The sequence below is a fragment of the Macrosteles quadrilineatus genome, unplaced genomic scaffold (genome assembly GCF_028750875.1).
Source record: "Macrosteles quadrilineatus isolate MER2022 unplaced genomic scaffold, UCM_ALF_1.0 Scaffold_7__1_contigs__length_78375512, whole genome shotgun sequence".
NCBI lineage: Eukaryota > Metazoa > Arthropoda > Insecta > Hemiptera > Cicadellidae > Macrosteles > Macrosteles quadrilineatus.
Genome location: NW_026542600.1, coordinates 39,767,071 through 39,793,417, shown reverse-complemented (window position 1 = coordinate 39,793,417; position 26,347 = coordinate 39,767,071). Strand labels below are relative to the sequence as shown.

Genomic DNA, 26,347 nt, shown 5'->3' with positions numbered 1-26,347 from the left:
ATAGCTTGATTATTAACATAGCCTATTAGGCTATTGGCATGATCTATTGCATGATTTTATAATGTTTGAAGATCAAATAAATCCATCTATATATCGATTAAAACAATCTTAACGCAAGTGAAATTGTTTGATAGGATTGTGTTTTGTTAACCAACAATTCTGGTCACATAAAAACCATAATTGTTTATATTTATGTAACCATACAATACTTAATAGGCAATCTTCTCTGTGGTAACTTTTACAATGTACATTTCAATTAAAAATTAAAACTGTTTCACAACAAATATAAATTTAGGATTATTAACTGTAGGCTACTATTTAATAAAATAACGTAATTCCAATGTTTGGAAGTAAAGGCTTTTTTTATAATTAAATTAGTTGCGACCACTGCACACCTAAACAGTATACGAATTAGGTATAAGATGATTTCTTAACAAATTGTGTGTAACGAAATGTAAAAAATTTAATAACCCGTAATTCAGAGAGGAATGTTTGTAATACAATCTGACAACAAAATTAACTTTAAGTTCCTAGAACGTGTCCATTGTTCCTACCAATAAAATAAAAATAACGAGATAGAATGAGATTCGTTGTAAAGCATGTACCTGTAAGGCCTTTAACTGTAAAATCTAAAATAGAAACTAAACACAGTTCAACCCATGGAAACGGATATGGCTTGGATTAACTTTTCGTGATTTGAGGAAAATATAATTGGAAATTGAGGTGAATATTGAATTAATTCCAACATGTGTTAAATTAAAAGCGATTTGCGTTTTATTTATATGGATTTCTGGAATGTCTGCGAGCTTTAAATTATATATGTAAGTTTAACCCGCGACGGGGCCACCGGTGGCTCACGAATGATATTTCAGTCAAATGTAAATTTGTGTACAAATTGCCATAAACTTAAAAACGAAAGAATGCTTATAAGAATAATTATAATTAATTATTTATCAACTGTACACTACTTATTCAGATTCAGTAACAAAATAGGATAATAATTATGCTAATTAAACCATGTACCACCCGTGGTACACTTCGACCTGTCATCATGTCATCATGTTGAAAACAAGTACATTCCATGAATTTAAAAACGGACTTTGAGCAGTAAAAAATGACTTCAAATGTTTCAAGGAGTTAAATTTGTTATATAATTTTTTTGTTGAATTAAATAAAATACTTTTTGTAACATGGTGTTTTATTTTTAATGTAACCTGAATTTGGTTCATGTGCCACCCGTGGACACGTTTCATGTGGCTTCTACAAACACGAGTACATAGTAAAAACACTCAAAAATATTTCGAAATGCCATTTTGTTGCGTACAATCATCATAGTAACGGTGTCCACCGGTGGGGCACGTCAGAGTTTTGGGGGTCACTGCTTGTACCCGGTGGCGTACGTCAGAGTTTTGGGGGTCACTGCTTGTACCACTGGTGGCGTACGTCAGAGTTTTGGGGGTCACTGCTTGTACCACTGGTGGCGCACGTCAGAGTTTTGGGGGGTCACTGCTTGTACCACCGGTGGCGCACGTCAGAGTTTTGGGGGGTCACTGCTTGTACCACCGGTGGCGTACGTCAGAGTTTTGGGGGTCACTGCTTGTACCACTGGTGGCGTACGTCAGAGTTTTGGGGGTCACTGCTTGTACCCGGTGGCGCACGTCAGAGTTTTGGGGGTCACTGCTTGTACCCGGTGGCGCACGTCAGAGTTTTGGGGGGTCACTGCTTGTACCACCGGTGGCGTACGTCAGAGTTTTGGGGGGTCACTGCTTGTACCACTGGTGGCGCACGTCAGAGTTTTGGGGGTCACTGCTTGTACCACCGGTGGCGCACGTCAGAGTTTTGGGGGGTCACTGCTTGTACCACCGGTGGCGTACGTCAGAGTTTTGGGGGGTCACTGCTTGTACCACCGGTGGCGTACGTCAGAGTTTTGGGGGTCACTGCTTGTACCACCGGTGGCGTACGTCAGAGTTTTGGGGGGTCACTGCTTGTACCACCGGTGGCGCACGTCAGAGTTTTGGGGGGTCACTGCTTGTACCACCGGTGGCGTACGTCAGAGTTTTGGGGGGTCACTGCTTGTACCACCGGTGGCGTACGTCAGAGTTTTGGGGGGTCACTGCTTGTACCACCGGTGGCGTACGTCAGAGTTTTGGGGGGTCACTGCTTGTACCACCGGTGGCGTACGTCAGAGTTTTATTTATTTATTTATTTATTTATTTATCGTTTCAACGGCTGACGCCAATACATAGATGATTAGATTGAGATACAATTTAAGGAACTAACAAGAAGCAAATGTTATACAATTCAGAACAGTAACAAGCTACGAGATAACAATAAATACAACAATAAAAACAAAAACAACAATAAATAGCAACAATAAATACAAGTTGACAAACAGGCGAAATTCACAATAACGATTTACTAATTTGAGAAAATTATGTGATATAACATTTGAGTGCAAAAACAGAACAATAATAATGCATGAACAAACCAAGCAAAGAACAACCCAAACATATCAGAAAATGTGAGAAGAATACTGCCATACAATTAAACAAAACCAGAAAGGGCAGTAGAAGAATTTGCATAAACAGAGAGGCACAGGCACAAAACACAGAAAGATCTTCACTTCACCACTTCGAAATCACCACACATTTCTTGAAGGTAGCCAGCGACATATTAAAGAGGTCAATATCATTAGGTAGAGCATTTACGAGACGTTGGGCTCTAGGCAGTGGGCTGAAGAGATGGTAGTTGGTGCTGAGATGCTCACGAGAGAAGAGATCCTTGGATCTTGAAGATCTACCTGCCCTGAAGTTCAGAAGTTTGAGAAGTCCGGGACAGTCGATGAAGCCATTGACCAGTTTGTAAATGAGCAAGATGTCCTGGATCTCACGTCTGGACTCCAAAGGAAGGATTTGAAGGGCCTTGGAGATTTCTTGGATGGGTACCTCTCTGTAGTTGTAGCCCAACCTCACACCGACCACTCTCAAGAAGTGATTAACAACCATTTGAAGTTCGGTCTTGAGATAGTCCTGGTGAGGTGACCAAACACAACAGCCAAACTCTAGGTGTGGCAATACGAAGGCCAGGAACAGGGTTTTGAGTAGAGTAACGTCTTGGAAATATTTGGAGCTTCGAAGAACAAAACCCAGGGCTTGAAGGGCTTTTCTGCAACTAGAGGTAATGTGACGTTCCCATGACAGGGAGGAGGTTAAGGTCACACCTAAATCCCTCACTTCATTAACCCTTGCAAGATTAGATTGACCCAGGCTATATACGAACTGAGACTGAGACTTCTTCTTACTAAACGATATGGCTACACACTTTTTAATGTTTAGATCCATGTGGTTTGAGAGACACCAGTTCTGGACGGCATCGAGACTACGTTGGAGGAGAAGGCAGTCTTCGTGGCTTCTAATGGTACGGTATATCTTCAGGTCATCAGCAAATAGAAGGCAATGGTTACCTACGTGGGTCACAAGGTCATTTATGAAGATGTTGAAAAGTGGTGGACCGAGGTGTGAGCCCTGGGGAACACCAGATGTGGGGAAAAATTCGTGAGATAAAGAACCAAGAAACTTAACTTGGACGGGGCGGTTTGCAAGGTAGGACCGGAACCAAGATAGCATTTTCCCAGTTACACCAGCAGCTTGGAGCTTGGTGAGCTTGGGGAGTTTTGGGGGGGTCACTGCTTGTACCACCGGTGGCGTACGTCAGAGTTTTGGGGGGTCACTGCTTGTACCACCGGTGGCGCACGTCAGAGTTTTGGGGGGTCACTGCTTGTACCACCGGTGGCGTACGTCAGAGTTTTGGGGGGTCACTGCTTGTACCACCGGTGGCGTACGTCAGAGTTTTGGGGGGTCACTGCTTGTACCACCGGTGGCGTACGTCAGAGTTTTGGGGGGTCACTGCTTGTACCACCGGTGGCGTACGTCAGAGTTTTGGGGGTCACTGCTTGTACCACTGGTGGCGTACGTCAGAGTTTTGGGGGTCACTGCTTGTACCACTGGTGGCGCACGTCAGAGTTTTGGGGGTCACTGCTTGTACCCGGTGGTACACGTCGGAGTTTTCAAAAACTTAATAAATTGCTATAAATATTTTCGGACCGAACGTGTTTACCAAATTTAGTTCCAGGTTCCATAGAACAAGTTTTATTTTGATGGACTATTACCATAGATAAAACATAGTCCCTTAGTATATTTCCCATCCTTATGGAACAGCTGAATCCAATTTTATTGTTGGTTCTAGTTTCTCATTATTTGTGTCTCACTGACGTGTTTACCAAATTTAGTTCCAGGTTCCATAGAACAAGTTTTATTTTGATGGACTATTACCATAGATAAAACATAGTCCCTTAGTAGATTTCCCATCCTTATGGAACAGCTGAATCCAATTTTATTGTTGGTTCTAGTTTCTCATTATTTGTGTCTCACTGGTTATATAGCTAGTGGACGAGTTATTGTTTATGATTAGATCGTTTTATGTGGTTAAACGAGGTTTTAAATTACTGAAATAACAAGAAACAAATTGTAAACAAAACACGACTTCTACAGAAAACCGGACAGAACTAACAATAAAATTCACTTTAGCTGTTCCATAAGGATGGGAAATCTACTAAGGGACTATGTTTTATCTATGCTATTACCCAGAAAATACAGTACTCATAATACATACTATTTGTGTATATATGAAGTGTATATCAAAGGATGTAGTTTTTGTTTACGAACATTTTTTAGTTCAAGTGATTTTTATTAACATTTAAGTAGCGAACTCAAATAAATGTTCAATGTAATGATTGATAACTAAATCATATCGACGTTGTAATAATTCAATAGGTGTTACATCATTTACAAAGGAATTTGGGATAACGCTTGGAAAATGAAAAAACTGACAACTTTTACTATATTTTTAGAACAATTTTGGCTCATGCCGAGCGGGGTAGAAACGTTCTCTTGGAACCATTATTTAGGGTCGAATCACATTAATAGCTTGTGGATTTTATTAGTTATGCAATGACACCAAGAAATAGTGGTACGAAACCCAATTATTTAAAAAATAAAGAAATAGTAGGACTCTCAAGCGAATGAATTTTCTGTGTGGAGAAGATTCTCTAAAAACAATACGATAAATCAATTTAAGGATACTATAGTAGACTTGTATCAAAGATAGCTTAGGTTAGTAAAATAGTACTGAGGATAAAGCTGTGAATTTCATAACTACTGATATGAAATGTTAATAAGACCAACTGATGGACGATGGGGAAAAATAATTTTAAAAAACTATTCACGTATCTGTCGGTGTAGAATTGCGACCAAACTAACACTAACTAACGTCCTTATGAGATGAAAATCCAAAATGGCCGCCAGTGAGGACTCACAACCCCCTGAAAGGTGAGATCATAAAGAGAAGGATCTCTCATCCCTTGGTAGGGCTATACGTACGGGGTTGTTGTCCCCCCTCCGTGCCAAGAAAATACCAACAGAAATATAAAACAAAAGATTAGAAATAATGAATCATATTAAATGTTTTGTTATGATATCCTTTATTTTTATTTTAAAAGCTTTAAAACTGCTGACAATTTATTGGGTATTAATCCTAAAAAAATATTCGACATATTTTTACTAAACAAATCACTTTATAATACAATATTGACACATTTTTTCAACAATACTTTTCAAGATAACAATATTTTTTTAAAGAATTTGTGAACGAAATAATTTCACGTACTCTATATTACTCAATTATTAAGGTAACTTTACTACACGTTTTGTAACACTAAAATTACACATTTAATTCTATAAAACTAACCCAAATTGAGTCACTTAATCCAAGATTTAAAGGAGCATTATAACTCGAAATATATTTGCAGTTTTTATTTGCATTGAAATTATGACAAACCTACTTTTTGTTATAAAATCCTAAGACCAGGTGCGAGGTTGATAAAATATGTATAATTTTGAACATTTAGGCATCGTTAGACCTTGGAGGTTTGGGTTCCGATCCCAACCGTAAGAAATATTTAATCCATAGCACAATACCTCCAAAATTACGCTTCAAGACCCAATATTATTGAAAGCTTCAATCTAGAACCATAATTAGATAGTTGATCATGAGATGATTAATACAATTATATAACTAAAATAAATACCATGCACTTAGTTGCTTAGCTTTATTTTAGTAGACACAAACAAACGAAGGAAGTTAAATCTCAATTAATGTTGCACATATCCACTGACACAAAGAGTGGTCAAAACGAAACGGAAAGATGATTCGTCATCATTTTTTTACATTGTTATTACTCCCTCAGAGCCGCAATTTGGACAGATGAAAGAACCGACCACTGGCCAGCATATTCAAGGGCCACTTTGAGGGATAAATTAAGTATATCAAACATTGTTCCCTTCCTGAGACAAAAGAGGAGAAATTGCATCTTTTTAAAAATAATTGGATCCGAGCGGAGTCTGGATGCAGTATACTGTATGGTGACGTTTCTGGAAACGGGGAATGGAGTCTGGAAAGGGGACAAGGGGGGGCAATCAATTAAACCCCCCACGGCCCACCATGTGCTCCCCCACCCCCTAACAGTCGATATCCTGCCGGTTACGGCGTTACGGCCCACTTTAAAATCGTCTAACTAAATAATAACCACATTAGCGGATGATAACTTTGAAGCACGTCCTGCTTCATTCATGATTAAAGACTTTTGTTTCTTTTTTGAAATATTGTTAAGGCAGCTTTTCTTGTTTTAATTAATTCTGATGGAAGAGTACAAGTGAATTTTCTCGTAGGTAAATTGCAGCTACCACAATTTTCACCGTAACATAGGTCTGGGACCACAGAGTTATTGAGTTGAGGACTATAACTGTAGAAAGCCTTTAATGTAAACAATTAATAGTTCATCAAATGAATACATGTGAGCCCGTTTAAGATTTTATTGGTTAATTAAAAAAATAAAAACCTTTTTTAGCGTTTTATTGCTGCGGGCGTTGCGGCCGAACTGTCGCGTCGCGGCGCGGCGTGTCGGTCTAGGACTAAACTTTGTGACTAAACATTATTTTATATCGACCCATCTTTACCCATTTATAGCTCTCGATGTTTAGGGTTGTATTTAGCTATCATACTGTATTTCTCGTTTAAAATAAGACAGCTAGCGCAATACTAGCGTTAACTCTTCAACCCCCTAATCATACCTAAAATTGATGCTTTAACGGTTATTTCCAAATGATGGTCTTTTTGGCTGCTCTGGAGTAGGTTAACAAACATTTTGGATATTTTTAACCTAATATATGTCAGATGTTCATTTTTGGGGTCTTTGGACTTTTTCACATCCCCTTCACCGTTATAATCCCCCGATTTGTTTACGTTTTAATGAATAATTAAAAATTTGAAAATTCCCTATAATGTAAAAGTACATCAAAATAAGTTGATATAGAAACCAACTAATGTTTTTACATGTTATTTGTGCAAGTGTACATTTTGTTCCTCTACGTATTTGACCTATCTCCTCTCCAACCCCCTCAAAAATACCCTCTTGAAAGTTCGGTCTTTAGAATTTAAGGATATCCCACTAAACCACTCCTAGTATAACTAAAAGTCTGACATTTGGTAGGGGTGTTGATCTTTGGCCCTCATATAAAAAATAATGATATAGGCCTATGATATATAAAAAAACACAAATTTCCTAATTTAACCCCCTTTTCAGAATATAAATGCCCACTATATTATTCAATTGGGGAATAAACATAAATGCAGTTTCTTACAGACTGAGGACTTGATAATCATAAGGTATTTTGTTATAAATCGTTCGGAAAAGCTAAATAGTGACAAATCCCATCTTAAGAGCGATCCCATCCCGAAAAATCCCCACCTTAGTGTTGAAACTGGCTCTAGCCGTTCTAGAAACTTAAACCTGTTGTTGGTGTGATGATCTCTCTAGAGCGAAATATTGTGAATTACAACCATTTTGGAATCCCCCCCTCCAACCCCACATCGGGAACATTACATAGTTTGTTTACTATTCCACATAAATTACCCCTCAATAAAATCCTATGCAACTACCAAGTTATAGTTGGTTTTAGTTAGTAGTTTCACAGAAAAATAATGCGCGGGCAACTTCCTCTCGCCCCTAGTACTTTCTCATGACAGCTATTGCTGATGTCATGGCCTATGTTTGCTTTGAAAGTTGGGTGTTTCCTAGTACGTGCCCTCAAAACTGCTCAAGCAGTTTTAATATTTAATAAAGACGATCAGCTAATTTCTAGTAATAGACCGATCTCTATTATACCAACACTAGCCAAATTGTTTGAAGCTATATGAAGGACCATGGGGAATCCCATTTTGTCAGGAACAAACTATTTGCAGACGTACAAAATGGCTTCAGAGAGTAGAAAAATTCACTGCTGTGCCAAGACTGGCCTCTAATATGTTGGATATATTTGGAGGAAAATGTATTAGTATCCATAATTCTTGCCAAATTAAGTAAGGCATTTGAGTGTGTTCCTCACCAAGTTGTATTACAAATATTAAAGAATTATGGTATCCATGGATTGGTTCTACATTTGCGCACAGCAAATGTAGGAGCACATACACCACATACAGATGTGGGAGCAAATGATAGGAGCATATCCTATCGCCAAGATAGTCAGCAGATAGTCTTTCCCAGGTGAGGTGAGCCATGGTGTGTCACAAGGTTTGGTCATGGGACCGGTAATGTTTATTATTGAAGTAAATAATTTATGTTTACTAGGTGATATATTACTCTTTGCTGATGACGCTACCGAAACGGTAAAACTTTTGGGCTTCCAACTTGACTATGACTTTTGGGCTACTGCGGAACGAGCATATGGATTAAGTCTGCAAGAGGTGTTCCGAGTTGTCCACCTGTTGAGTGGGCTTAAGCCACTAGCGTTGAAAGAACATCTGACCATCAACTGACCATCAACCCCATCTTTGATAGCCATCTCAGCTATGGGGCATATGTCTAGTAGTAATGCCGTCCTGCTTCTCCAGAAAGAGCTAATAGGATAGTTTCTGCAGCTGACTATCTTGATCTCTGTAGCAAAATTTGTAGGGAATTCTCACAGTGTACAGCAATTAAATCTCTGTAAGCCTACTCTACGTCAAGACGTTGGTCAAGACCAACATAAACACCTTTTGTAAAGATAAGATCTGCACGGCCTGAATCTACGACATGTTATTACATTAAACCTTCCATACTGCAGGCTGGTTAAATAATATTTGATTTTTGCAAAAATAAATTGACATTGTTAATATTTAAATTTATATTTAGGTTTTTTTTAAATTGTAATCGAGTAAGGTGTTTTAACACATTTAATAATGATTTCGCCATCCAAACCACTAAGTAAGTAAACTCACATACATACCTTTTCCTAGAAACAAATGTACTTTTTGCCAAAATAAAATGTTTTTTGTCCAATTCGTTTCAAACAAGATTTAGGTATACAGTTCGCTTTAGGATACTGAAGTATACATTCATTTACCATCTATTTTATGAAGTACCATCTATTTTTGTATTCAACATAGTTGAGTAAGCAGTTCACAAACTGCTATTCTTAAATTTATATTACTCCCTTAGTTTTTGATACTGCCATAGTAGATGTAACACGAAATATGTGACACGAAAAGTATTCTTTTCAGGTTGGCTAGGTTTAGAAGATGGTGTATTTGACAGAGTCAGTTTTTGCACCAGGGTACTTTGTTGGTGGATAATTTCACGTATAAATTATCAGCAGATTAAGCGTGGAAATGGGATTTCCAGTTGTATAAAAGTCAAAGATTAACAATATTTAACAACAGCGCACCTCCTTAAGAAAACAGCAAAATATGTAATGAACTTACAAAATTAAAGTAAGGACTAAAGAACAATTAGCTAATAAATCGTAAGTAATAATCTCCAAACGATGTGCTAAAACTAAAATATACATACATATATTATAGATTAAAATCTGTTAAGCATAAACAAATTCTTAAAAGTCTATATACTTTTTTTTACTTGTATTTTCCGTACGTTAGTATTTTTCATGTCTTAAACAAATGATTTTTTTATTTCTAATATTATAGTATCTGAATAACGAATCTTCCTGAAAAGAGTATTCACAATTTTACAGATTTATACATTTCATTTTACGTTTTTTTTTTAGAATTTATAGCAAACATAAAAAAACGTTTAACCACTAGAGCTAATCGGTTCAGGGCTCAAAACAAACAAATTCCCAACCGTTGACATTTTTTACGAAATACTACCACGAAACGACGTATGACATACCTTCCAGGAACAGTGGTTTCAAGTGGCGCACTTTACTCGACAGTGGTGCTCGATGCTCGACGCTCGTCGAGTATGTGTTTTGTGTAGTAGCAAGCCTTTCTCTGCTAACTGGGCCTTTGTTCCAGCCCAGATACCGCCGTATAACTGACTTTGATAACTAACAAGCTTACTGATCAAAGCACGGGTTTAACTTCCGAATTTCATTCCCTTTTTACACTATTTTTCAAAAGCGCGTTATTCTTGCTTACATGTTATCTTGCAGCCATGTTCGGCTTTAAGTAGTTAGTAAGTGTTATTTTAAAAGGCTCTTTTAGTCGGCTTAAAGATAAAATGCTGCGTAATCGTAATAAATAAAACAAAGAATGAAAACATACATAAATATAATTTAAAATTAGTAGATCTAAGAATAATTACTTTCCCAAATGGACTGCAAGCTCGTGTTTTCTAGTTGATGTTAACGAGTCCACAAACTATTAAAATACGTACAGTCGAAAATTTGGAAATTAGTCACAAAGCCACAGAGTGACTAACCAAATGGAGTTTATACCAAATGGAATTATACCAAAAGTCTCAAAAAGTACCTTCCTCTCATAAGAGACCTTATTTTTTAAATGTAGGTATAAATAACTTTTCTAACTGCACCGAAATTATGATAATCATTTGAAATATACAGGGTGGCTGATAAGTAACTTGCCCCCCCCCCCTTAACTTTTGAACCTTTTGAGATATTTGAAATCAGTTTGTGGCATCTTTCCTAGAAATGAGGGGCTTGAAAAATTTACTCTTAGGGGTAGTGGGAGTAGGGGGTAGCTCAAAATTTTCGAATGGCAAGTATAGTCGAGTTTGGTATCATTTTACAGGTATTGACAAAACCAAACAATTGACATAAGGAAAACCAAAAGCCCACTAATAACAAAACAAATTACTAAGACAATGGTTACTAAAAGTAATTTTTAACTGTCATTTTGTTATTAGCGGTCCGATTTCTATTTTCTTTGTAAAATAATACCAAACTCTACTATACTTAGCCATTTGAAAATTTTGAACTACTCCCTACCCCCGCTACCCTAAAGGGCAAAATTTGCAAAATTAATCATCATTATTGTAGCCCTTCATAATTAAGAAGGTTTCCGCAAAACTATTTCAAATATCTCAAATGGTTGAAACGTTAAGGGGGGCTGCAAGTTACTTTTCAGTCACCCTGTATGATTCCCTGTCTCAAAACACCAAGCTAATCAAACTATAAACGCCTAAGTCAATAGTCTCTTAAAAGTCCTTCCTCTATTGGCCAAAACTTGTTGGAGTGTTGGAGAAAAAACTGGACTATCAGTATCCAACTACGCCAAAATAATTAAAATCCGCTGAAAAATATTGATCCACTAACAAAAAACGTAACGTTTTGCACATTCTCTTTTCAGTTTAGAAGTCTTAAACACCATACTAATTGTGTATTTATTTATATCAGGCATACTATACAAATTTCAAAGTACCTGTTATCGCGATGTTGATCTTAACACGAATATTAATCTATAATTTTGAGATAATCGCTGGACCTAACGTGCCCGGGTACCTGATGGAATTGGTCTTAATTGTAGAGCAAACAATCAGTCGGCACGCTACGCTCGGGATAAGTAGAACCGTACAACTACAGATAAAGAGTATTAAAACGCTGTGCTTCCATAAACATGAAAAGTTCTAATTTATTAAACTCGGTACACATAATGTATAAACTGAGGGTACTTTCCTGTTAAAGGGAACATTCATTATTATCGATGATTTTTTTCGATACATCGATATTTTTGTTTGTTTTCCTTTACGATACATTACAAATTGACAGCTGATCTTTAGGCTAAAATATAGTCTATTATATGGATTAAGAAATGAAATTCTTCTAAGCTAACCTAACATAACCAACCAAACTTGCTGTACCATTTAAAAATTCCGTTTGATAATAAAGGTGAGTGGAGAATATTAAACGGAGTTTTTAAATGTTGCAGCAAGTTTGGTTAGTTTTGTTAGGTTAGTTTAGAAGAGTTTCATTTCATTATTTTTAAATTATGGTTTGTTGATTCTGAACAATATTTATATAGGCTATCGTAGTTGTCAGCTGATATGTTTCAATTTGTTAATATCGATATATCGAGAGAGAAAAAATCATCGATGATAATGAATGTTCCCTTAAACAGGAAAGTACCAAACTGAGTCAATTAGGAATTTGGCTTACAGCATCACAAATTATATGTGGGGAACAAATTTGAGTTTAAACAATTAAAGAATTTACAATTTTGGAATAAAAACAATGAGTTATGATTTATTCAAATGTTAAAGATTGATAGGGAAAAGTTTAACACTTCTAGTCTAAATAAATCAATGAAAATGTCTTTATTTTTGAGCGCCTCTCAGTGAAAAAACTAGTTTACAGGTTAAACTATAAAAACATAACACATACAATACTCATGTTTACTTATTTACTACTCATGTATACAATTTAAATCTCTAATTCTTAAATTATTAAATATCATTCTTTTATTGTATTTACGGCATTGATGATTAAAAGTCATGGAATGAGTTAATTTACTATGTGAAACAGGAATACTTCAATAAATGTACCGTAAATACCATATTATGATATTTTTTAAACATTTAGTTTTTAATGATATTTATATTTTATAATTACTCCAGAAACTAGGTCAAGTGACAACCGTACGGAACTTTTCGCTGTTACATCATACAAAAAACTTATTTTCGATTTACAATAACTATAAGTACAAACATTAAACAATTCAGTTATTTGCTGTGTTTGGTACATTATATAAATTAATCATACATTTTAAAATGTATATACGGATATACGCTCCTTAAATTTTACTTTATTTATAAACCATGAGTAGTTATGTAGATGCTTTTTAAGTTGAAATTAAGTTATAACTGATCTTCACTAATAAAAACTTGGAAATAACAACATACATCTTTAAGTAAATTGAAATATGACTAAAATGATGATAAATTTCTAACAAACTATTTACAGTAGCAATTCCAACTAAAAAGAAATACATAAAATAAAGGTCGAACAATAGCATTTTCTTATTATTAGCTATTTGGATTAACCTTTATTAGGTGTTGGATTAACCTTTCACAACTAGCATTTTAATTTATTCCTATTTTGCTCGAACGTCACACGTGATTGAGTCTGCTGTCGTGTGTTATTTGTGTTTTGTGTCGTGAGGAGGGCGGGGAACTCGTTGTGACAGACGTCAGAGCTTGTCAAGGATGCAGTTAGGTCCTTTATCCTGTCTCACCATGCGGCGTAATAAACAAGTACTTTAGAGGCTCATTGTCACCACCCTTCCATTGGTAGATCCACGAGTCGCCGAAGATGGCCGCCCTAGACCACGACGCCGCCATTGCTGTTCGCGGGGCTTCCCCGTGCCAACACCATCAACCCACCCATTGTTTTTGGTTCAGACCCCGATGGTCTAACCCCGATTTAATCGTTGGATCAAACCCTATCTCTGCTCGGGTCTCGAATTACACACCAAACTGCGTAACCAAACTTATAAACCCCCGGTCCAGCAAACCTGCATACTAAGAGGATTTGATTTGCGTTTTTAGAATTGTATGTTAAAGTGAGTGAAATAAAAACACGTTGCAATACCAAGTATCAAAGTTCAACATCCGTGAACTAGCTTCAACTTAAATGCAAGTAAGGTTAATGTAGGATAATTATCTGATATACACAATACGTCTACCAAATGAAATAACTATCCTAATCTAACCCGAACTGACCCAACTTGCGTTTAAAAGAGCTGTTGGCAGCTCATGAACTCATACAAAATACAGGAAATTAGAGCAATAGATCTACTACCATGTACCCTACCATCACAAATAGATCATAGTATAGTGTGTAAGAAATACACTAAGTAGGAAATCATAAAAACCCAAATGTTTATGTAGTTTCATAAATCTATGCAAAGAATTTGCCATTCACCCATACTTCTCATACAGCGTTCTCCAGGTTAATATGAAAATTGTTTTATAAATTTGAATAACAAATTATATATGTATATATCTTACTTATAGCTTAAATAACGAAGCAGGATACAGCTGGAAATCATGTACAGTATGTTTTAAAAGATTACTGTTTCGTAACATAAGGTATTTAAACAACTGACAAAAGTTGTATATGAAAATCGATTTCTTAATATTGAGATAACTCTTTTGTTCTTTGTGCACAAAATTCAAGTCTAGAAATGTTTAAAAATTACCCTGTAATGTTTTTAACAGTCCTCTTCAATTAATAAATCACCAACTACAGTGACGGAGTTTTCCTCACACATGTTGTCAACTTCAGAGGTTTTATAAAGTTTGGTGAAAACTCCCTCGCTACTTTTACCCTTCCTAAGTTCATAAATCCATTCTTTTTACTCGTCATTTAAATTAAACTATTTCAATTTAAATAACCCATGGTATAGGCATTGTAAAATGAACTATAAATATTTGTATTGATTTGCATGGAAATAATATTTGGCCAATATTCGGTAATAAAAAATTCTACAATTTTTTAGCTATTAATTATGTTTATTTCATAACGTTCATAAATTTAGGTAGACCTTACTTTTGTCTTTGATTTGGTTTTAAAACATCTTTTGTCAAGAATTAAAACTACGCCACATTTAACCATCGTAAGATCAAACTAAAATTAAACAATAGTCTGGTTTTCAGTGGAAAATAATCTTAGGCACAGAGACAGATCTTCTAATTTCAGCGTCTTATTTACTTCCAGATAGGAAGACCTACATCCTAAATTGAGATCCGAATGCCACGGCATTATCACTGACTGACGGGATTTGAACCCAAATCCCAGGACAGAAGACCCTCGCCTTCATTACGCCAACCACGATTCATTCACAAAACATGGTGAAGTGCCGACAATAACACGTCTATTGTAAAACGAAAGAAATACATACTTCCTAGGAAAACATACAGATAGGAAAGTAATATTTTAGGTCGTACATTAATTGTGCCGAAGGGTTCCTTAATTGCACCAAACCCTCAGAGGATCCGAAAAATGTGCCTTAGTTGCGCCAAGCCCCAGATAGGGGTGAGTTGCCAGCAGAAGGAGTGTCCTTGTTTACGTGTCATCCTAACCTAACCTAACCTATCCTAACCCAACCTAACCTATCCTAACCTAACCTAACCTAACTTAACCGAACCTACTCAATTACGTATTCAGTCAAAAAGGGCCGCCACTTGGCTTAGTTAAGGAACGTATCGTGTGGCTTCCTGGAGTAGTTGGCACAATTCAGGAATACCCGACTACCTGACTCAGGTCAGTTGGCGCAATAAATGCCGTATTTTATCCATCCTCCTATTTTCTTATAATAATTTAAACGTTTTATTTGCGGATCTAATTTTGAAAACAATCCAAGGTTAATCGAGAAATAAGGCTTTATGGACCTTTATTTAATCATACCTGTTATTTAAATTACTTAAATTTGACATTACTCGCGCAACTAATGTGTAAAGAATACTAAAACACGTGTTGTCATTTCCCCACAGCAAAACAATGTGCACGATGATGCCAATAACCCTGCGATGGCCTCACAAATCAACCCATAAATATCTAGTTTCAAACACAAAATGACAGGCTAGTCAATAAACTATTAATTTATGAGCAGAGGGCATTTGCTGCATACTGTAATTTTGCAACTATTTCAGCCACAACTAAATTGTTTGCCATAGTAATATTGCATGTGGACAAACACATATTACCATCATAGACAACCCTCTTGTGTGTTTGTAGCCTACTGGGAACTCGAGGTTGATAGGTTCGATCCACGCTATCCCACAAAAGATTGGGGGGTTTAGTGCTAGACCACTTTCTATTGAGAAAGTTGTAGTTTGCCTTTTACAAATTGCCTCTTGCGAGTGTAAATACAAATTCTAAAACAACAATCTATTTAAAAAAATTATTTAGATGTCCACACAAAACTATACACATTTAATATATTAAACGAAAATTTTGAAGTCAAAATACTATCTTCAAGTTAAATAAACTTGGAGTGGAAACAAATCGTATGGATACTATTTAATGTTTTCATAGTTCTAAACATTTTTGTTTGATGCATGACAATATCATTCAAATCATTTTTAATGGTAGTTAATTGTCCTTATTCTGAAGACATTTAATTACTAAATGAAAATTTTTTTAGCCTATAAAAACATTAGTTTTTGGCACCTTTGTAGAAATTTGACACGGGTTTTTATTTATTTGCTTCATAATCGAAATATATATTTTCTATGAATAAGCAAGCCTAGTTGTAGTGCAAGATATCGCAATGAAAATAAAATATCGTACATTGAATAAGACTACAAAATAATTATTATAGAGACAGATGTAAACAAAACAACGGCGTGCATAATCACTGAGGTAGTGATTTAACTAAGATAGGTATTAAAACTATGGTTTTAATACGACAGTAGTTAAATACTTAAAAAAATACAGTTGAATTTGGCCTTCAAGTCATCACTAGAGAGCATTACGTACAATTAGTTTTTTTTTACTAAGACTTATTAAACTATAGTATTAAAACAACCTAATTAAAAAGTTATCAGTGTTTGAATTTCAATGGTTAGTATACATGTAAATAATTATAAATAAGTTTAGTAATGTTTCAAATGCCAGTAAAATGATCAAACCTTACAAGTATTCCTTCACTATATGCGTTATTGTCACTAGCACTGAACAATTTTTCACTCACACCTTTTAGCAAGTCAGTCAACTGTGTAGCTTGTACACTTTCACTGTGGCCTAGAACAGTAGTCACCCTGAAACAATGCTTGTTCCATATGGATCAGCTGTATTTAATGATTCTTCAATTTATGTAAATTTCGTTTGAAAATTTGTTGAGGTGTGTTAGATTAACAGCGTTGGTAGGTGGGGATATTGAAATACGTATTTAATACTTTTTTATTGAAACAATAGGGTTAGGTGTAAAAAAATTGCGATGAATTAACTTTGCTACTGAGATTGAAACCAGTTAAATTGGACTATAGGAATGGGGCTATATAGGGTAAAAATTGGTTTTCCAAAATGTTAAACAAAAAACATGAAATGCTACAATTTATTTCTGAACTATTTTGTAGAGCTGTTGGTACAAACGTGTAAACCTACATTTATTCGAATGATTTAGTGAACCACCAAGATTGGAATATGGAATCGGTGTTTTATGGGGGATTTTTATAGGGTAAAAATTGGATGTTTCAATTTTTGACCATAAAAACAAAGAGATTCTTTCCAAACCACTTTGTAGAGCTTAAAAAATAAGTATTTAAGTATGTTGACGCATTGTTGTATGCATAACGGTTACAGAGAAAATTCCCGACAGCTGTCAGTTAAAAATGTCCATGTTATTCTTATGGTGAATAAATAAACTGTTGTAGTTTGCTTTAAATTCATGAAATTTGTTTATTTCATACTAAGCATGTACATTTCAATAAAAAAAAAAAAACACACTTTATAACCTTCCCTGTAGCAGAAAACATAACTAATGCATGGTAATGTGTTGTTATCATTCTTGTTCTCTGTTGTTTTGTTCTTGTTGCTTAGAATCTATTGCATTGTTATTTTTTTCTGCTAGTTATTTATAGTGAATTATTATCTTTGGGGTAATCATTATTATGTCTTGTCCTTAAAATCTTAATTTACAATACTTATGTACTGAACAGTTATATATCGCAAAGGCATTCTGTATTTTTGATTGTAAAAATGGTTTATCCGTAAATAAATAAAACAACTCTCAGTGGTCTTGTCTTGGGACTCATCTTCCCAGCTCCAGCTGTTTAAAGGAGTCGCTGCTCCCAGGGAGAAAATCAGCAAGATTAGCATGTCATTCCTCGACCTACGAGCTCGACTATTCATCTCCACAATGATCTATTCAGTTTTCAAACATGTTGCGCAGTATATTGGTAGTACATCACTGGTGCACCAGAAGTCGATTTTCTAACTGAGCGAGATTTTTATTTATAACTTTTATTTCACAGTCTAGGTTATTGACCTTTGGTGAGAAGTGCTGTGAGAGTCTTCCTTGTCAGCGGAGATCGGTAATACTAGCTGTGAGTAGAGTAAGCTGTTTGAGAATCAAGCTTTGAGGCTGGTCAGAGAACAGCATGCAATAGGTTCGTGGGTTCCTTTTGACGTTATGATTAGTTATGATTCGGACGAGAAAGAGGAAAATTTGGTTCTTTAAATTTCCTGTGTGAAATATGTACAGATCTACCATTGATTCTACAATAAAATCACTTGCATAGCTTATTCTTATTTTTAAATTGAAGTCAAAGCGGAAACATATTAGCCTACCCAGTTTGATGTTTAATTTACGCTGATGAACGTTTGAAAATACTGTAATTGTAATATATCATTTTAATAAATTATTAAAGGCTAAATTAAAAGTGTAATTATTTGGAAACCCTTCATATTCATTGACGACAAAAGGTATAAAAGCTTACAACATAGGACAAATAAAATAATAAAAAACTTTCGCTGATATGTTTTTGAATCACAACTCTATTGTTAATTAAAATACACATTTAATTAATGTAAACTATATTAACCAACCTTAACAACAATGGGATGATTTTTACTCAAGTCTCCCTAAAGCTTGGGAGGAAGAGCCTTCCATACATTGGACCTCCAGTGTACAATGGGTTAACCGATGACCTTAACATAGTTCCATTAGGCAGCGTTTTAAGAAGGAAACAATTAAAGAAAATATTTAAGGACAGTCTTAGTAGTTATACAGTCAAAGTAAGTGTTATAATATAATTAGTATGGTGAAAAAAGTTGTTCTGAAAAGCCTTCGTACTAGAGAAACGCAAAAAATACATTAATTTTATTTATAGTAGGTTTATTGATCAAAACTATTTTCCTAGTCAAAATCAACGATAAACATTTTTGTCCTATGTTTGCGGCAGTACGACGAATACAGATTTCAAAGAAATATACTGGGATGCGAACGTGGAGCCAAACTGTTCAAGTTGGTGACCAAACAAAAGACATTTTTGGCTACACAAAAAAATGTCTCAGAAAAACTGTCCTTGAATAGGAATGTGAACATTACTATTATGCAATAAAAGTAAAGTTTGTAAAGTTGAAATTTTTCCTCAGAATCGGAGCTAGGAATAACCAGATACGCAGAAGGCTCTGCTTCAAAACAAAGCCCTAGACCAGTGTTATGTCCAACAAAGATTTAAATGAATTACACCTTTTTTTCTGGCAAAATAGATTACAAAAATGTACATAATTGTATAAAGGAGAAAACAAATGTGGAATTAATAGAATAAGAATTAAATTAACCTTATACATAAAATCTAAAAAAAGTACAAAGTTTCATGGGCATCGTGCCTGTGCGTCGACTGAAGGTTATAAGTATATGTTTGTCCATTGTATAACAAATATTAGCTTTAAGAGAATAAACATGGTTCTTTTGGGTTGCCTCTTTGGTTGGGTGATATCTTCAATTATATAAACATAAGAATCGCACCAATTGCTTAGAAACATTCATGTATACTTCCACAATCTCAATATATCACAAGAGGAAGGATCAATAATACGAATTAATATAATTGAGCAAAGTCTTCACAAAGGGTAATACTACTGATTTTTGGGATGACCACCACTGAAAAAATACATAAAGTACATTACTGCTTTTAGAGAGTAAGTCTTGATCCCTTAAGTAACAAAACATTAAACTTTTGCTTGGCAGTAGTTCTAACCTAAAAAAATCCATAGGTCTTATGTTACTTGGTATACGATCGATAGAAAATTTTGTAATCATCCTGTTATGCTAACCAGCAAGTTGATATTGATAAGTTTTATGTTATCTAATATTGAACAACCAAATCCGCCATACTGCCCTGGGAGGCTGGGATAAAACCTTGACACAAATATTTAACAGTTAATGTGGAATTGCTGCCTGCCAAAATCGGAAGCGTTATTCGACACCAAATCTTCACGCAAAAGTCAGATACAGCTGTTGTCCTAGCTGCTGAATCCATAGAGCTGGCTGAATCCGGCAGAGGGGCTGTACCCTGGAAAACGCATGCATTAAAACACTCAACATTTACAATCCCACAGCCGTATTCGGGATAGAACTCGATCTGCTTTTAATGTTGAATAATCCAGATTTACCAATTTATCATGTGTAAACAAAGCCGAAGAAGAACTGTACCGTGATAGATTTTCGACCAATCTATATGATGGTCAATGTTGAAATGATAGGATTCTTCATATATTGTAAAGGGTGAAGAATAAACCATTCTGTGATTGGAACAGGAACGAAAATGTCAAATACTGTAGTCATGTCTATGAAATATACCATCTCTTAAATATGAATGAACTGTTGTGGGATAGGAATTTGAACCATAATACTTAATAGTAAATATTGAAACAATAGGATTTGTCAAAAGAAGGCGAAGAATGAAGAGACGACGTCGACCGCGGGACCAGACGATACCCCTCTTATTCATTACGCCGTTCTGACCCCATTGTGGAGCGACAGCCTGGAAGCCGTATTTACATGAAATTTAATCCGAGAATAGGAGTATTCAGTTCCATTAAGAAATCCACGAGGGTGTGAACCTTTAAAAAAGATGGCCAAAATAAAAGCGGCGGAAACCGGAGCTCGATGGTGAGGGAGGGCAGTTGACCAGACAAATATCTTGTGTCTTACACGTGTTATGAAACCTCGAAGAAAACGGTAGTGGAAAATAAGATAGGCGATAAGACCGGCACTGTCACACACCATCGCTTCCGCCATGTCGCTTGTATTACACCTGTTCAGGGGAGTTCGATCGTGAACTAATCCCCGTCATGAATATGTAACGGATCATATATCAGAGGACACTCTGCATGTGGGAGACAATAGCACAGAACACCTTGTATATGCCGACATACTACAATGGCCCTACCATACACTGAATGTACCTTTAGAGTTGTGGGAGACAATAGCACAGAACACCTTGTATATGCCGACATACTACAATGGCCCTACTATACACTGAATGTACCTTTAGAGTTGTGGGAGACAATAGCACAGAACACCTTGTATATGCCGACATACTACAATGGCCCTAAGTAGGCTGCCCGGGGATCGGGCAGAAATTGACCTTGAGATGATCTAGGTATAGATAGGGTACTCTCAGCTGATCAGCTGGCTGTAATCTAACCGCAGCTGATCACGTGACGTCAGTAGGTGTTTATATTAAATAAATTATGGATAAAAAGTGTTGGCTTGACCGAAGGATCGAACTCGGTTCTTTTTATTGGTTATATGAATCGTTATCATTGAGCTACAACAGCAGTGTTATGGGTATAGGTTTTATAATGGTAAATGACACCTTACCTTGTACCTTAACTTATATACAGGGTGTGTAAATATTGGAGGTTTGATTTTAACCAGGTTTAGAGGTTCAAGGGTTCAATCCTAACATATGCTAGAGGTTCATGGGTTCGATTTTAACCTAATACAAAACATGTCATTTCCGATTATCGGGTTTAATCCTAACATATACTAGAGGTTTAATGCTAACTAACATAACACAAAACATGTCATTTCTGGTTATCGGGTGCAATCCTAACATATGCTATGGGTTTGATGCTAACTAACCACAAAACATGTTATTAGAGGTTCACGGGTTCAATCCTATCCCAGTAGGTTTTGTAAAAAAAACTTTTTATTCTATATAGTGTATAATGTTTAAGCGGAACCTTACCGTTGAGCATAAATACTGTCAAATGTTGGATGTTATGTGTTTTGAGATGTGTAAAAAATGTGTTTTTGGTATAGTGGGAGTTTAAGAGGTTTATGGGTTCGATCCTTTGTAAAAAAAACATTTTATTTTATATATGCTATAGTGTATAATAAATGTTAAACAAACAGATGTTTAAAAACAGCTGAAAGAGGGCTTAACTTTACCATTAAAAGCTACCAAATATAGTATGTTTGACTTTATGCTAAATGAGTTATTTTGGGTTTTTTTTTCTTGTAGTTAGAGGTTCGTGGGTTCGATTCCTAGTTGGTTATATGACCTTCATGACCTTGTATTGTATATGCATTCCACCAATTAACATATTCTCACTCTATGTACTGTGTATGTAAGTTGTCTGTTTTCCCGCTAACGGTTTCCGCTAGAACCTTATTTAAGTACATAGGAGTTGTCATCTGGTAATGTAGCCCTTCCGCCAAATGATATTACCTAGGAGCTGTTATCTGCTTTAGTAACATAATCATACCTATGTACGTAAATTAAGTATTAAATTATGAATAGAAGTGTGTACCTTGATCGGGTATCAAACCTTAATATTTAAGGTAATGGTCAAATTGTCTTAGCTATTGAGCTATGATCGCAACTAATAGCTTATGTTATTATGGATGAGGTAACGATTATGGCTGGTAAAAAGTGACTCCATATCCTATGTCTAGGGAAAGATGGCCTCTAACTAGTGGTGTTTAAATGAATGGAAATAGTTAACTAGTGGTATCCACAAGAAATAATGTGCAGTCCATGTATCCTGTTATCCCAAAGGAAAGATAACACAACCGAGGAAAACGTTGTGACACAAATATCCTTATCTAACCATATCCTGTGCTGCGATAAGTTACAGGTCACCAAGAAGTTGCTCTCTAATTATGTGTTATAAAATGACACTGGAGCGCTAGTATCAATGAAATATGCTGTAGGCAATTTCTATTGATGTATTGAATAAGAAAGCATCTGTAGATCACCTGACAAAAATTATTCAATAGCAATGAATGTATGTATATACTAACTTGCTTGTAACTAGCTAACCGAAGATTCATTATAATGGATTACACCAACATTAGATATGCGAGTGATGTCTGGAGTAGCTTTTATTGACTTTTTATGAAAACAATATTTATGTACTACCTCAACTTTTAACTTCTGGACACTTAGAGAAATAACCATGTAACAAGACAATAGTTAAATTACCTATGTCTAATGGTTGAGTAATCTTTTATAGGAATTTTATGAATTATATCTTCAGTACTTAGAGCTAGTAGATATTATATTAACAAAACAAATAACTGTGTGGTACCTAGGTATAATTTAATAGAACACGTGTATCGTGTATATTATGGGTTGGAATGTTTTGATGTAGCTGAAAATCTTGTTTGTTGCACTATTATAACAAGCTTAGTATACTTTTGTGAAGTGTTTAACATAATAATATATATTTCTATAATGAGGGTGAGCATTGCATCCGTCTATGTTGTCACATCTCGACTCCTTGTGTAGAAGAAATTTTAGTCACTTTTCCAAAAATAATTATCCACCAGAAACAAATCTGTAAAACAATTTAGTTCTGATGGGGCTGTGGAAAAATTAATGTCTTCTTAAATGTAACTAAATGTAGCATTTGTATGTGGAGAAGTATATTGTCATCCTTGTGGTAATAAATAGCAACAACTATACATGTACTCAAAAATACTGATGAAAATTTATGCAGGGATAAAATAGCTGTTAATTTATGTTAGGTTTCTATTCCCCATAAGAGCCCATGTTAGACCTGAAGTGCTGACCCCAACTACTCATATCCTCTGCCAAGGTATGTATGTAATACCGGTAATACCTAGTTATTTATGATTATTCAGCTTTGTAGCGAGCGGGGACCAAACACGCATGATAACACGATGTCCTTACCGGAAGCTTGATAACTGCTAAGATGTAAATATCCCCACTTCGTATTATTAAGCAACATGTTCAAAGACATGTTAGAGATACAATAATATATCCAAACTATAGCACCTAAACAAGCAATGTTCTTATTGCTTTTTGTTATTGCTTAGTTCAAATTAACTGTTGTAATAAATGTAAAAAATAAATATTTGTGTAGGTAAACCTTTTTAAACAACTGAACCTATAGAACCAACTTGTGTGGTTGAACTAGCTGGAAAAACTCTTTAATCTATAAAATGGGAACTATGTTATGGACTCCAAAACAGAATGTATGAATCATTCAGGCATTATTTAAGGATGATTTGTGTAGATTTGTCAAGAGGGCTCTAATGTCGGACTTTAGTAACTACAAGGTTTATAAATAATTTAAAGCAGATGTTTACTTTCACCATATGTTTTGTAGGTTTGAATAATTGCATCATTCTGTAATAGTTATGATTTGAAATAGTGTTACAATGTTTCTACAGTATAAAACTATTTTACTTCTGGTTAAGTACAACTGCAGCACACTTGTGCACTTAACAAAGCTTAAATCCCCCATTATTAATGTAAAAATAAGATGTAAAAACCTTTATGAAAGTGATGGAATTGCTTTAATATTTGTTCTATACCCACACAACTTAATGTAAATTATTAAGTGAATAATAACTGTGTGTGCTACCTCAGGTATTCAAATGCCTCTCAATTTGTCATTAACCTACTGTGGTAGGTTTACTACCATTAAAAGAAGGAATTTCAATTATGTGAAACTTAAACCCGTCGAAGCTGTGCAACGTTACTAGACTAACAATTTAAAAAATGTCACCAAAATTGATCGAAGCTAAAACTATCAGTGGTAAGTTTAAAGGAGAAAAAATCTTCAGTAAATAATATATTTTATTTTTTGAATCGTAGTTTCAAGTGACTGATACGTAAAAGGTGCTAATTTGAAATAAACTTGAAAAATCTGTTTATCTACAGACAATCAAGTAAAATAAATATTCTATTTCTGTTTTTGGTATACATTATTTTTTTATTTAATGTAATTAACAAATTACCGATTAAAATAATAATTGTTGTGCACAGCAACAGGGTAACTGCTAGTTTCTTTTAAACATGAATATTGCTAGCCTAAGTCTAACATTGGGGCTATAGAGCCGTTTGGGAAAGGATTTCTGTGGTAAGAATATGTTAATCAGGAATGTGAGCTATTATCATACAAAAATTTAACCCAATTTAACCTTCAAACATACAAACTTTCACATTTATTAGTACAACATCTAGAGATTACTATGGCTATTATATATTTAAACTAGTGGAAACTTTAAAAGTGGTATAAACAAGCATCAGATATCCGTAAAATAAATCACATTACTCTTTTTATGACTTTAAAATGTCAAAATGCCTGCTATACAGCACCTGATTAAATATGGGATCATGTTTATCACCAAACCCAACATATAACCCGCCTTAACAATAAACACAAATATGAATAGTTGTAAAAGCTCTCACGACTCGCCACAGGTAAACTGTTTGTCATACAAGTATTCCAGGAATTAAGGTCTCCGTTACAGCTGTAGGTTTGGAAAGTAGCCCTAATTCCCTACAAAAATTGCTTTGAACACAGTTTTATAGTTTGTTGTAGATGATAGTGAATAAATATATACGCTCCTCCGATGTGAACGATATTATATGACACGAATCTACAGTTAAAACTTTAGTGTCTATACCAACACACACACCTTCACCTTCAATAACAACTTTTAATAGTGTGAAAGGTTTAAACAACTAAAAAATATTAACATAACTATACCATAGGTCCTTATAAATAGCTATCCTAAATACCTATCCGTATAAATAGCTATTATAAGGGAAAAAAAAACTAGACTCAATTCTACTCACATTCTAGAAGTTGACTAGGTTTATTTTATGATTTCAATGTCATACAACTTTGATGTATGGTCAAAATTATCTTAGTAAACCTAATAACTCTGATTAAATACATTACAGCAATTTTCAAATAGTTCTCATCTACGATAATGTAAAAAACCAAATTATTCTTTTTATATTAACACCTTAACCTCCCGCATAGTAGGACCCATTGTTAATTGTGTAAAATTGATTCTTGATACTATGAGAGGAATATGTATGCAAATTCTCAACTTCTAGGTACTATGGTTTTACATGTATGTTGATTGGAATTTAGCATTTATATATCTAGTACTATGACATCGTAAATTATGTAGATCCCAAATATGTTTTTAGTTTCTTAATTAAAAATCCGTATAAAAGTTAGAAAATTCATGTTTTAATTGATCAGGAATATTG

The 26,347-nt window shown here is 35.0% G+C and overlaps 1 protein-coding gene across 1 annotated transcript in view; it reads right to left on the bottom strand.

Moving 5' to 3' along the window:
• LOC128998290 (acyl-CoA-binding domain-containing protein 5) overlaps positions 1-17,003 on the bottom strand; it is a 79,497-nt gene extending 62,494 nt beyond the window's left edge. Inside the window, exon 1 of the mRNA XM_054424365.1 lies at positions 16,987-17,003. The gene's annotated coding sequence lies outside the window, so the exon portion shown is untranslated. The remainder of the gene's footprint in view (positions 1-16,986) is intronic.
• Positions 17,004-26,347: the final 9,344 nt, after the last annotated feature.